This window comes from Pteronotus mesoamericanus, unplaced genomic scaffold (assembly GCF_021234165.1).
Source record: "Pteronotus mesoamericanus isolate MK-2021 breed Mesoamerican mustached bat unplaced genomic scaffold, CSHL_Meso_final contig_164, whole genome shotgun sequence".
In the NCBI taxonomy this organism is placed as follows: domain Eukaryota; kingdom Metazoa; phylum Chordata; class Mammalia; order Chiroptera; family Mormoopidae; genus Pteronotus; species Pteronotus mesoamericanus.
This window is the reverse complement of record NW_026555065.1, coordinates 28,518,711-28,533,927: the sequence shown is the minus strand read 5'-3', so window position 1 is coordinate 28,533,927 and position 15,217 is coordinate 28,518,711. Positions and strand designations below refer to the sequence as shown.

General features: G+C 35.5%; 1 pseudogene; it reads left to right on the top strand.

Annotated features, from left to right (window-relative positions):
* The first annotated feature begins 2,973 nt into the window (after nucleotides 1-2,973).
* On the top strand, nucleotides 2,974-3,464 carry LOC129063085 (S-phase kinase-associated protein 1-like; annotated as a pseudogene).
* The last annotated feature ends 11,753 nt before the right edge of the window (nucleotides 3,465-15,217 follow it).

Here is a 15,217-nt window from a genome sequence, read left to right as displayed (position 1 = left end):
ATTTGGAACACAGAGAAGCAAACAAAAACAAAAACAAAAAACACCCCAAAACAAACAAACAAGCAAACAAAAAACCCAAACAGAACAACAAGAAGCAAAAAAAAAAAAAAAAAAAATCCAAAAAAATGAGGATAGTATAAACAGCCTCTGGGAGAACTTCAAGAGTTCCAACATTAGCATCATTGGGGTGCGAGAAGGAGAAGAGACAGAGAAAGAAATTGGATATCTATTTAGGAAAATAATGAAAGAAGATTTCTCTAATTTGAAGGAAATAGACATGCAAGTCTAGGAAGCACAGAGAGTCCCAAACAAGACAGATGCAAAGAGGCCCACTCCAAGACACATAATTATTAAAATGCCAAAGGTTAAAGATAAAGAGAGAATCTTACAAACAGCAAGAGAAAGGAAGTTAATTACCTACAGGGTAGTTCTGAAAGGACTGTCAGTTTATTGCTCAAAAGAAACTTTGCATGCTAGAAGGGATTGGCAAGAAATATTCAAAGTCATGGAAAGCAAAGACCTACAGCCAAGATTGTTCTACCCAGCAAAACTATCATTTAAAATCAAAAGGCAGATAAAGAAAAGAAAAGACCCAGACAAGAAAAAAACTAAAGGAGTCCATCATCACCAATCCATTATTATATGAAATGTCAAAGGGACTTACTTAAGAAAAAGAAGACCAAAACTATGAACCTTAAAATGGCAAAAAATATAAATCTATCAAATATTTAATCTAAAAAAAAACTAAGCAAACAATTAAGAATGGAGACAGAACCATGGATACATAGAACATTTTGATGGGTGTCAGATGGGAGGGAGTTGTGGGAGAGTGGGTGAAGGGTAAAGGGATTAAGAAGTACAGATAGTTACAGAATAGCCATGGGGATGTGAAGTACAATATAGGAAATGGAGTGGCCAAAGAACTTTTACGCATGACCCATGGACATAAACAATGGTGGGGGGACAGCTTGAGGGAATGGGGGGTGCTGGGTGAGGTGGCAAAGGGGGAAAAATCAGGACAACTGTAATAGCATAACCAAGAACAATAATTTAAAAAATAAAAATAAAAAATAAAAATTCTTGCAGCATATTGGTGGACATGCTATGGTGTACTGGTTGAAAATCACTGAGGTAATGGAATGATATTTTCAGGCTGCTCAAAGAAAGTTGTGATCCTGGATCTTATACCCACCCAAATTATCCTCTAAAAGTGGAGGTGAAATAAAGATATGAGCAGATAAAAAGTAAGTTGCCAGATATCCTCAATAAAGTAAATGAGTTCTGTAGAAAATAGGAAAACACAAATTCAACAGGAAGAGTAAAAAATTTAGATAAATATAAATAAATACTGACTATACAAAACAGTAATTATGACATCTTCTGGGAGAAAAACATATGGAGCACTAAAATGAAAACAGTAACAAACGATGATGATATATGGACTTAAAATATTCTAAGGTGCTAGCATTCATTGTCCAAAAATTATAAATGTATGAAATTATATAGGTTGTAACCAGTCCAGGCTATATTGTGTATTCTTAAGATATGTGATAAAACATAGTAAAGAATGTATAACTAGCAAACTAATAAAGGACTAGATTAATGAAGGGAGTCTAATTAACCTTAAATAATGTAAAGAAGGACAAAAAAGAACATGAAATATTTGAGATAAGAAGAAAAAAGATAAGTAGAATCACAAATACATCAGTAATTACATTAAAATTAATTGTTCCAATTAAAAAGCAATATTTTTAAACTGGATTAAAATACAACTAAATGCTACTTATAATTGATATTCTTTAAATATAAGGATGGGTGAAGGTTGTAAATAAAAGGATGGAAAAATATTTACCATGGAAAAACAAATTAAAAAAACTGGGGCAGTTATCCTTTTAAAGTGGTTGTATGATAAAAGAAAACCCACCAGAAAAATAAAACAATTCTAATTTTGCTTTCACATACCTTCAAATATCTAGAGCAAAATTTGAAAAAACTTAAAGGATAAATCCACACAACCACCTGTCTGAATTAGTGGTGAAGACAGAAAAGAGAAAATCAGCAAAGATACAGGAGATATAAAGAATACTTTTAATAAACCTTCCTTAATTGCAGTATATATACAGCATTGCACTCAACAATGACAGAATACACATTCTTTATAAGTGCATGTTTATCATTTACCCAAGCTGATATTGTGCTGGGCCATAAGCAAGCCTCAACAAATTGCAAGAAACTGAAATCATCTACAGTACATTCTTTAACCACCATTTAATTAACCTGGAAACTAATAACCAAAAAATAACAAATATCATTATTTCATACCCTAAACTAAGGCTACAACAAATAAGAACTACCAGGAGTTTTCGCTGCAGAAACTGATCCAGAAATCATTTTTTAACTTTTAATGATATACTATAAGATAAATTTATGTTTATTTTCAGTTAATTACCAAAAACCTACATAACACGTTTTAAGTTTTTACATGTGAAATAATATATAGAAGTGTTCTCTTAATTGTTTTTGCCTGTAAATCAAGTTCTTCACTTAGAGATGTCACTATATATACCTGGGATCACTAAAATGATAAAGATTATAGGTGAAGTGAAAACTTTGTTATTAAAAAAGAGCCAGCATGTCTCCTAATCTTGATAGACTGACTCTAAAGTCCAATGCTAGCAGGCACCCAATGAGAAATACCCTGAACATGCAAAATCTCTTTGGGATGAGACAGACCGTCACCAATCTTTATGTCACTCTGGTGGACAAGGCAATTTATTGAGAAAAGCACTTTTTTTGGCAACATAGTTTTTATACATAAGCTGAAAAATAAGCCAAATTCAGAGGAGTAAGGTAAAACAAAATACCAAAACAAAAACCAAGGTGATCAATGTGGAGAAGGGGCCTTTTTCTCCGCCTTTCCCTGTGTATCTGCTGCCCTGCGCTCGTCAGCCTCTCTCTGTGAGACTGAGCGCCATGCCTTCAGTTAAGTTGCAGAGTTCAGATGGAGAGAGATTTGAAGTCGATGCTGAAATTGCCAAACAAACTGTGATTGTCAAGACCATGTTAGAAGATTAGGGATGGAGAGTGAAGGTGGTGATGACCCAGTTACTCCACCAAATGTTAGTGCAGCGATATTAAAAAAAGTCATTCAGTGGTGCACCCACCACAGGGATGACCCTTCTCCTCCTGAGGATGATGAGAACAAAGAAAAATGAACCGAGGATATCCCTGTATGGCACCAAGAATTCCTGAACATTGACCAAGGAACACTTTTTGAACTTATTCTGGCTGCAAACTGTTTAGACAGCAAAGGTTTGCTTGATGGTACACACAAGACTGTTGCCAATATGATCAAGGGGAAAACTCCTGAAGAGATTCGCAACACCATCAACATCAAAAATGACTTTATAGAAGAAGAGGAAGCCCAGGAACACAGAGAGAACCAAGAGTGTGAAAAGGACTGACATGTTGTGCTTGACATTGTAATGCTGTAAGGATTGTTCCAGATACTAGTTGCACTACTCTGTTTATAATTGTTAATATTAGACAGCCAATAGAAAAATGCAGCAGCAAATCAACTGTATTAGCAGGGTATTGTCCTCATTGCATGTGTAGTTTGGGTACAGATGCCAAACTTGTGGCTGAGTTTCTTCCAGTATGATCAAAAAATTTCTTTTCTTTTTGCTCTGAATAAAACTGAGTTGTGGGTTCTCTAGAGAAAGTGGCATTTTGGGCTTTCCCTCTTTTTGTAAAGTGATTTCTGCCTAGTTATTGTCCAGTTAACTTTAGTTTAGCAACCTTTTGAAAGTTGGCATTGTAAGTAAAACAACTTGAGTTTTCTGAAATAGAATAAAAAAGGCGATCAATGTGGAAAAAAATCCTCTTGTTGCTGTGCTTCAAGGCAACTGAGGGACCCTAAACCATTATTTCTTGTTCTTCTCCAAATTCTACTGAAGTGACAGTAGAAATATAAACCTAAAGCTGCATCTGTAGTCATGCTGCAAAGTTAGAAGAGTGATACCAGCATACAAGAATAAGAAAAAAATTTCTGAAAGATACAAAGCAAGATCAAGAAAGAAAAAAATGAGACAGGATTGGAACAAAGATGAAAATTTGCAATCCCAAAAAGGAAAAGAAAGGACATTACATGCAACAAATTCTTATACTTTTCACCTCTTTGCCATTTTACATGGTGTTACATGAAAATTAGTCTATTCAACCTTTCATTTCTTAAATAGATTTTGACTTGTTCTTTCCATGATTCAGCCTGAGTAATTTTTTTAAAATCACCAATCATTCACTTTTCACAGCAACTTAAAAAAATAAGCTATTATCCTCCTGAATGTCACTAAAGATATTAAATAAAATAATTTTAAAGTTTTTTATTTCCCATATTAACTTTGTTTCCACAAAGGTGACATTGTTTTATTTGTTGAATTTGTACTTCTGTTGGTTGTTGATTGTTTGGTTCTTGGTTACCTATTTACATTTATAAGCATGGATCTTGATCACTGAGTATAGTTACCTGAAGTGTATTTCAAACGACAATGATCACCTGGCCCCGAGAGTCGAGATGATTATATGGCGCTGGCCACAATGTCATTCTGGCTTGTGCACACAGCATGTCTTTTGGGTGGGCACACATTCTTGTCTTCTGGTGCCTATTACTCAGGGACATCCTATCACATCAAAATTTCCTTTTGGATTCTTCCACATCATACTTGGATTTCCAAATTTGTGGCTTTGTCCTGTACGTAGTAGGGTCCACTACTTTGAGAGCAGGGCACTGGTGCGATTGCTCTGCTGCCCTGTGATTAACTGGCCAACTGGATATACCTGGCCTCCTCTCAGTTCCCTGCGGCCTTTAGTCCTGGGCTTATTTATAGGTTCCTTTTGCGTTGGTGGATCTTTTCCATCTTTTTGGAGCTGCAGGTTTGTTTGGGATGTGCCATCAGTCTTATCCTATTTGCTCTGCATCTTCTAGAAATTTGCACTTCTGATGGCAGTCTTCGCTGCCTTCTAATATTGTTATGGATTTTTTTATGGTTTTATAACTCTTCCGTCATTTTAATGGAATTTTGGTAGGAAGGAAAGATAAAAACTGCCAAAATGTTCAATCAGCTCTCTTGAGCCAGTATATAAATTTCTATGTCAATTTACTTGAATTATTTGAGTAACTAAACAAATGTAATCTGATAACAGGCACTTCCTAGTTTACTGAAATGGGAGCCATCCCTTTTAATTCCAGCTCTCCAGCAACGTTTTAGCAAATTCTTTCAGATTCTGCTTTTCCAACCTTGCTTCAGCGTAAGAACTGCCCCTCCCCCACTTCTTTCCTCTCTTGCGTCTCCAATATTTCTCTTGTGGGCTCTTCTATTCTACAACAGATGGTAAGTCATCCCTATCTCCAAAATATGTCCTCCATTTTACCTCCCTCCCACCCTTCACAGGCCTCTCATTAAATCCTATACCCAAGAAAGCAATAAACAGGCTAAACACTCTCTGATAAAGAAGCCTTCCTTAGTGTTCCATGACTTTACTAGACTGTGGTCCTTGTCCTACCTCTTACACAACTCTTCAGCCTGGAAGTAGCAAGATGGTATGGATTATCTCAATGTGGAGTGAAAAGTACTAATGCCAATGATAGAGAAGAGTCATGGAAATTGACCAGAGATGGGAAGAAAAGAATGGAAAACAGTGCTGAGACCTTCTCAAGTCAAAGCCTATGTTCCTAGTCCTCACCTGCAGCAAGGAACACTACTGAACCTTGACTCTCTCTGAAGGTACCTTCCTAGAATTCCATGGTCCTATTTGAACGTGGTCTTTTTCATATGTCCTGGCTGATTCCTTCCTAGTCTCATGAAGGTCCTATAGTGGGGGAAGTTTCTAAAATTAGGAGTGTGTCTGTAGGAGTATCAAGGACTTAAAAAAAATTTTTTTTTTTGAAATTCACTAGAACTTGGAAGAAAAGATGGAAAACAGGAGAGAGTCTGAGAAAACAGGCTGGGAGCAATATGACGTAAAAGGTGGAGTTCGCCATTCAGTTGGGGAAGAAGGCAGAAACATACTGGATTTGAGAGGCACTGAGGTCTGTGTGGGAAGTTATAAATCTTAGCATTGCCTACACAGTAGAATGGCTGGCACATGACAGGTCCCTGAAGCCCTTAAGTGTAAGGCACCAGATGAGCATTTTGGATCTCATCTGTCTAACGGGGAAAGAGCTCCTCATATCCTGGGTCACTGTCCTCTGCCAGGTCTGGAAGCAAATGCGATAGCCAGCTTATCGCTGGATGCTGCTCACTGTAGCCTCCTGGAACAGGCGGAGGGCAAGGCAGAGATCCTGGAGAAAGCACCAGTTTCCCTGGTGAATGCCACAGCACTCTGACCATTCCTTTATCTCACACCTATTAAGTATCAAAACATTCTCTTATTAGTAAATCATTTTATGCTATTGTGATTGCATCCTGGGTTGTTTTACATAAGATATAATTTTATCTAAGCTAGTTAAGAAAAAATGTCTTTGTGCTTTATTTCTTTATAAAGTTATTATCTCCTGAGACAGTGTCTGGCATAAAAATTAAATGAGTATGTATTTCTGGAAAACTCCCTATAAAAATTTTCTGTTCAACTACTGGAATGGTTTTTAAGCAAATAAAACCATTTTTCTTTTCTTCTTTCACTTTTTAATTTGAAGGTAATATATTTTGAAATAATTAGAAAAGATAATTAAATACTAATAAATATCCTTAGTGCGGGGTAGATAAAACAACAAAACTTCTGATGTTTGGTTTTTTAAGATTATGTGTGAAACTATTATTTTAAGGATAAGGAAAACAAGGCCAAATTAGACCTTTTGAAAATGACCACAGACTGGAGGCATAGAGGTGAGTTAAAGGAGCGAGAGAAGGGACGCTCTTGTTCTATGAAGATTCCTTCTTCACCTCAGCGCCAGTGCCGCTCTCCGATGTTAACTTTCCTCCTCTTACATCCCAGAATCCCTTTACTTCTCAAGCCTTACTGTGAATGTGGCCTTTGTTTGCAGATCACTGACAATTGTTAAAAAAAATAAAAATGGGTAAACAAGAGAGGGAAATAGAAGAAACCTGTGATAATAATATATTGTAGGGAACTTGCAAAGCACATGATTAGAAAAACAATATGGCTACTGTACCAACGGGAGGGCGCTTGAGAATGAGCAGGTTTCAGAGCCAGAGATATCAGAGCATGAACTTTAAGTGAGGATCACAGATGATAACAAGAAAAGTGTATCAGATATTCTGGCAATTTTCCTTTCATAAGACAGTAATAGTTACATACCCTATAGGCAGGCAGAGCCCAAACATGGTTACATATGTTGAGTTCAAAGGTGAGAAATTTTCCATGTTTTTTAGATAAAGATGGACTGAAATAATATCTTTCAATTTCAATCTCTTAGATTTAATAGTAGCTACAGAAGAAAAGATAGATTCTTTAGGTTAGGAAAATCATTTGCAATATCTTGAGTAGACACTACACAAAATATGAGGTACATTCCATTTATGTTGTTTATATTCTTGACAGTGTGATTGCAGCATTTGGTGGTGGAATAATGCTACAGTTGGCAAACTTTTTCTCTCAAGAACCAGAAAATAAATATTTTAGGCTTTGCAGGCCAAGTGGCAAAATGAGGATATTATATAGAGCATAAACATTATAGGAAATCTAATAAAATAGAGAGAACAATTGCTTTATTAACAAAATTTAAAATATAATAATTAATAACATTTAAGAAAATACATGCCTAATGAGAAAAAAATTCTTCACTTCTAAGATATCTCTTCACTTATTAAGGGTTCAAGTTTAGTATTCCCTGATGTCAAAACAATTGCAAATGTTCATTAGGAAATATTCTTCTTAGTTTATGTGTGGTATCAAGATGGCAGCGGAGTTGGTTTTGGTCTGTGGGCCTTAGTTTATTGCGTTTTACAGTAATGAGCCTTAAAGCTATCATGATCTGGCCTTTTTTAAAATAATGCAGTATGATTTTAAACTTTAGGTTTTATGAAATAAAGCAACTGTAACTCACCAAGAGCTTTTTATTTATAGACTTCATGATAATAAGATTATATCAATGAGTACCCTTTAAAATGTTACCTATGGAAGAAACAATCCATTGGTTTTATTTTAGAATTAATACTTCTTGAGTCATCACAAGGATCATAATACCTTACCCCTTGGAAAACAATAACCAGTGTAAGGAAAGAAGCCATTACTCAAATTTCAATGAAAACAAATCGATGTCCATTTTGACCTCTGATATTGCTTATAATGTTCTCTATACTAGATATTAGATTTGGACACTTCCCAGTTAGATGCACTTTAGATAATAAATTATAAACACTAAAAAGTTAAGATAAATACCATTTTCTTAAAGATTGCTGATTGTTTTCATATATTGCTATACCTTGCCTTCTCTAAAGCTCTAGAAAATAATGAGATAAATCTTCAAGGAACCAAGAAACCAATAAGATTTAACATTATAAAAAAAGGAAAAGCCAGAATCACACTTGAGGAGACTAAACATTATTAATAAAAATTTTTAAAAAGGGCAGTAAAATACTGGAAATGAACTTAATCCTGAGGTGATCATTGACTTCATAGGACTTAATTGTTACGGAATTTGATAGAAAGTATCTCTCTTTAAGGGTGTTCAATTTAGAACTTATAAATTCAGGCGAAGAATGCTTAGAAGATAACTGAGCAGCTGATCATCAATAAGGCAGATAAAAGAAATAAAATTTAATATATACTACATATTCTGAATGAAGAAAAGAGCTAGAACACAAAATAACTTAAAAAGAGTATCTATTTAAGGCTCTTGAGCTGCTTTTAAAATTCGTATTATTTAACTCTTACATACTGAAAAATTAAGTCATATATAATAATAACCAATTTGCCTAGTGTCAGCAACAGTCATTCTTGGGATGCCAGATCAATTTCTTTTTGAGGCTGCAGGATTCATTTATTCAACATTCTTTTTTAAAGTGATGTTTATTCTATTACAGTTGTCTCAGTTTTTCCCCCTTTGCCCTCCTCCACCCATCCCACCCTGCCCCCCACTCTCACAGTCAATTCCCACTCTGCTGTCCATGTCCATGTCCATGGGTCATTCTTACATGTTCTTTGTCTAACCCTTCTCCCTCTTTCCACCATTGTCCTCCTTCCCCATCCCCTCTGGTCACTGTCAGTCTGCTCCATGTTTCCATGCCTGTGGTTTATTTTGTTTATGAGTTTATTTTGTTGAATAGATTCCATTTATAGGTGAGATCATGTGGTATTTGTATTTCAACTGGCTTATTTCACTTAGCATAATATTCTCCATTTCCATCCATGTTGTCACAAAACATAGGAGTTCCTTCTTTTTTTTTAATGCAGATTGATTTCATTTACTTTTTTAAATGTTAAAATCCATTACAAAATATTAAAAATTTTAAGTCCATTATAAAGTCTCAGCAATTAAAACAACATGACATGAGCACAGAAATAAACAAGTAGATCAATGAAATAAAATGAGCATTCTAGAGACAAATGTATATATCTAACAGTATATTATATGATTCAATGACTATTTTAAACCAATGGGGAAAATAAAGCTTATTCAACAAATAAGCTACATGAACTACTATTACTTGAATTAAAACAACTATAGAGCCTTACTTCACACATTATACAAGAAATATTCAGGTGAGTTAAAAATCAATATGTAAAATCTAAGGAATTTTAGGAGAAAATACAAACTAATATTTTTCTTACCCTGAAGTAAAATATTCAAACCCAGAAGGTCTAAAGTAAAATATTGACAAAATGACTATATTAAACATTTAAGGCTATACAGTAATATACATATAAAAAAAGTTAAAGGACAAGTAATAGAATAGGAAAGTATTTGCAACACATCTAAAAAAGGGTTAATAGTTTGTTGGGGGTTTTTTTAGGGGAAAAAAATTCTACAAACATTTAATCAAAAAATGAATAAGAATAGCAAAATGTCATTTAAAGCTCTTTAAAAATCATAGAAATAGGCAAGAAATATATAAAAACAGGTTTAGTTTCAACAAATAATAAAGTAACAAAATAATACATTATTATCACAATATGATTAATAAGTATTAAAAATATTGGTAATATCAAGTATCGGTAACTGTAAAAGGACCTGGGTATTTATAGACTTTTTCTTCATCTTCTTAAAGCAGTCCCTTTAGTATATTTTGCAGTGGTGGTTTGGTGGAGATGTATTCTTTTGCCTGGGAAACTCCTTATTTCACCTTCCATTTGAGTTAAGAACCTTGCGGGATAGAGCAGTCTTGGTAGCAGGCCTTTCCTTTTCATGACTTGGAGTATTTCTTGCTATTCCCTTCTGGCTTGCAGTGTTTCTGTTGAGAAGTCAGCTGCTAGCTGTACAGGGGCTCCCTTATATGTTACTACCTCTTTCTCCCTTGCTGCCTTTAGGATTCTCTCTTTGTCTTTGATATTTGCCATTTTAATGATGCTGTGTCTTGGAGTGGGCCTCATTAGGTTCCTCTTGAATAGGATTCTCTGTGCTCCCTGGACTTGTGTGACTTTTTCTCTCCTCCAATTAGGGAAGTTTTCCATCATTACTTTTTCAATCAGGTTCTCTATACCTTGCTCCTCTTCTTCTCCTTCTGGTATCCCCATTATATGGATATTATTATGTTTGGATATGGATATTGATCTGTCTTGATTTCCTGACTTTGTGGTGTGAACTTCTACGGTAGGAGACCACTGGTTTTTTTGGTCTGGATCTGCCTCTGATGATGGCAGATGTTGACCCTGTGTGACCTTAGACAGTCTGTTCAAGACTTCCAGGAATCTACTGTCTGTGGTTGCCTCCTTCACTGTTAATCTAGTCACTCTGCACTCAGCAGGCCGGCTTGGACACCACAGGGTAGGGCAGAGTCCCTCCTGGGTGTGGGGTTATTGGGTCCTCAAACGCTGATATCTGTCTGAGCAAGATGGCTGCTCCCACATGGGGGATTAGGCAGCCCTGAGATCCCGCCGGCTACTCTCTCAGTTGTCTCCCCAAAACCTCCTTCTGCAGTCTTTCCTCCGGGGTCTCTAGCCCACTCCAGCCCTGCCTTTGCCAGAGACCAGGGTAAGTGGATGCAAATAAAAATTTATGCTTTGGCCCTTTAAAAGGCTCTTTGTGTCTCCAGCTGCCTGTCTCTGGCAGAGAGGAACCCAGCTGCTTTTCACAGCTGGTTGTTTTCTGTGTACTTTTTGGGCTCTGTTGCTGTAGGCTGGTTTGTAAACCATAAACCCACTTATGGTTTAGACCCCACTCTTCTTAGGGGGATCCCACTGGTTGTTTCAATATCCTTCTGGTGCTGCTGCCTGTGGGCACCCTGCCCCACCTTCTCACGTCTCAACTGCACTCCTTACCAGTCAGGTTGTGCTAAAGCTGACTCTTCTGTCTGTCCAAGGTTATAAGACTCCTCTCTTGTTATTGTTCAGCTGTTTGTTCCAGGTGATTTCTCCACAATTTAGTTGTAATTCCAGATTGGTCCTGGGAGGAGGTCAGTGTGACTTCCATTCATTCCTCCACCATCTTGATTTTTCAACACTCTTATAGTACTAAAAAAAATGAAAAAATGAAAATGAAAAAAATGAAAAATGAAAAATGAAAAATGAAATGAAAAAAATGAAAAAATGAAAAATGAAAAGTTATGTCACTCTGAAGTGACATAACTTGACATGCCAGTTAATATTTTAAAGATAAAGATGACCAAAGATGAATGTTTAAGGTGAAATCCCTAAGCAAAAGGTTTAGTTTTAAAATCTGAAAGATCCATTAATAAAGAATTTGCTTCAAGAATTAAGAAACATTTGATTAGAAAGATTTTGTTTCATTCTTCATACATTTCAAAGAAAAACAGACAGCTATTTTTCTGAATTCAAGTAAGATTCTGCTGAAGAGTAGAGAATTGCCCAAATGAGCTCTTGCCATTCCTTTCTCTTTGGTAATCCTTTGGTAATTATGACACCCAACATCATTTATACCTAGGAGACAGACGATACCATTAAGAGACTGGGTGTTTTTAAAGCTCCATGTCAAAATCCTTCTAACAACTTATCTTAGTCTAAAAGTAACAAAGAGAAATAGAAACTTTTCACACTCACATCTGGAGTTTAAATCATATGTAATAGCTGAAGAGAGATCTCAAACTGGAATTCATATGTCACAAAAAATGTGTCTACTTTTGGGACTTGGGGTTCTCATTCTAAAACTACTTATTTCCTTAGGAGAATGTGAAGGTTAAAAGGGTTTCTGCTCCATTTCCAGGCAATGGCTGGCTGGCTTGCTTGCCTACCAGCAAAAACTTGTGATGGAGCTGCCTCCAGTCCTGATGTTCTGGGGGCACTGCTGTGCCGGGAATACTAGGTGTCTTGCTTGCATGCAGCTACCTCCTAAAAGTAGTAATAAGACATGGGCAGAAAGGTCCACTATTATCCATAGCTTCCCACAAGTTGCAGGTCATTTAATAATGAATGTTGAAAGAGTAAAGTTGGTAGCCTCACAAAAAATAGATCTTTTTTTCCTGAGCAAGTCAGTGCTGGGTAAGTGTGCTAAGGAGTGTTACTTGGGGAGCATCAAGATACAACCTATTGCTTTTTAATTCTTTGGAGATTATCCTTCCCATTATTTCATTGGATTATCTAAGTTCATGACGTTTCAATAACAAAAGTTTTAAACTGAAGAATTTCCACCTAGAAAAAAAATGTTCATCCTAGAAGTTAATTCATAAGAAAAATTTTGTTTAGTCATGTACATGTAAGCCTTTCCTCCCCATAATGATTTGAGACAGCTACTTGTGAACATTTACCTTGCCAGTAATTTATTAGAATCTGCTATCACTATACCTTTTTAACAGGAGATCATTGACCATGAGTCGTTTAGAAGACTGTTTCAATTAGCCTATGCTTCCAAAGAAAAATATGGGTTACGAATATTTGGGGGTGTTTTTTAATATATTATTTTTGATCATTTTTGTATGCCTCGAATATCTCATAAATTTCAATAACAAGAAAAAGCTATAGCTCACCATGTTGGTAAAAATAAAAGACATTAATAATAGCCAGTTTGAGCAAGTTTTGGCAAATGTGTAAGGAAGCTGGGATGCTTATGCACATTTTAGTAGGTATATAAATTGGCGCAAAATTTTTAAAGGCTAATTTTAACAAAATGTTCATAGTCTATATTTGAAGTGTGAAAGATAAAACCATGCAGCTTTTGGAAGATAACAGTTTTCATGACCTTGAAATAGGGGAAGATTTTTCTTAAATGAGATAGAGAAAAGGAACAAATTGTTCATCAAAAGATACCATTAAAAGAGTGCAAAGGGAAACCATGGTATAGAATAGCATATTGAAACACACCTAGGTGGTAAAGTGCTCACATCTAGAATAGTAAAAGAACTCTTACCAATTAATTAAAAACTTTGAAACTCTCTCTATAGGAGTATGTTCAAGAGACCGATGGGCACTTTACAAAAGAAGGTGTCCAAGTGGCTAGAAAACATGATCTGAGAACTACCAACTAGACATACAGTGAGATACCGCTGTATATTCACTACAATGGCAAATACTAAAAAGACTGGTAATACGAAGTGTTGGTGAGGTTATGCAGCAGATGGAACTCTGGTTCACTGCTGGTGGGAGTGCAAATTGTTTTAACTGCCTTAAAAAAACCTGCTATTCCACTCAAGAAAAAGCATGCATATTTGAACCAAAGATCCTTATTGCTGAGTGAAATAAAGTGAAAGGAACCAGGCCCAATGGAATACATAGGAATAAATAACAAGCATTTTCAGATAGAGAGAGCTAACTGGGAGAACGGTGGCTGACTTTGGAAAAGCAAGGAGGACTCAGCGCACAAAGCCGAGGGAGGATTTTTGCAGCCTTCGTAACGTTTCATGCCTTGACCTGCAGAGCAGTCACAGGTACGGTCCCGTTGTAAAATTTCTTTTTTCTGTATCCTCTATTGTGCTTCTTTCCTGTGTGCTAATTCCTTAACACAAAGGTAAGAAAAAGAAGGTATCCATGCCAGTTGCATGAGTTTCCTAAATTCACTGTATTCATCCAGACGGAATATAACTCTGACCACATCAAAGAATCATTTTGAATGGAAGTTTTAATCTGCATAATTTGTGTTTTTAAACTAAAAATAATTTTCTTCTATTTTCAAAAATTATCTCTTTTCTATCACCTATTTTGTTCTGTTTATCTGAAAGAGGGACCTCCAGAATTTTCTTCCATATCTCTAAATTTTTTCTCCCATATTTTCAAAACTACTATACATTCTGGGACATACTCTTGACTGGTAGGAAATGATCAGATTATTAACCTGTTCATTTGTTTTGATATATATTTTTTTGCCTCTTAACATCATATTAACCTCAGGTTACATATACTTGATTGAGGGAACCCAAATACTCTTCTGAATGAATTCATGAATATCTTAGGAAACATCTGGATTTGTAATGAATTTTATAAATTTCTACTCAACTATTATGTTATTTAAACATAGTGAAAGAATAAAGGAAAAATAATGAAGACAATGCTCCTAAATGAGTTTGAGAACTTTAAACTCCCTTTCTTCAGATCTTACATAGTACAGACATAAAATAATTAAATTGGATTTTTAAAAAGCTAAGGTCAAGTTCTGATTATGGCATTTAATAAACTTTTTATTTAAGGATGATGTTATTAAGGTATAACATGCTTTAGACATGTTATTTTCCTATGAATGTCTTTAAATCAGCTTTTTTTACAGAGAATTTTAGTCTATGTCTGGCTTTAAACAGTTTTTGTTTCTGTTTTTAGTTTTTGGGTTTTGTTTCAATGAACATATTTGTGGGTCAAGAGCCAAGAAAATGTGCCATTTGGGGATGGAGGGGAAAACATTTTGTTTCCTTTTTTTCTTTGGGAAATTTCTGTTTACAGAGTGAACATAGGTTGCCATCAAACTTCCACATTTGAACAGCAAAGGTGACTTTGTGAGCATTACTTTGTTCCTGAAGTCAGTAGCTTTCCAAAACAGTGCAGTTGCCAGCTGACCTCTTTAGTTACTGCTACATTTAGATACTTTAACAAAAGCCTATTGTTCATCTTAAGCAGTATCATTTCATTTTAATGTATTGTTCGTGCAAGGTGAATTTAT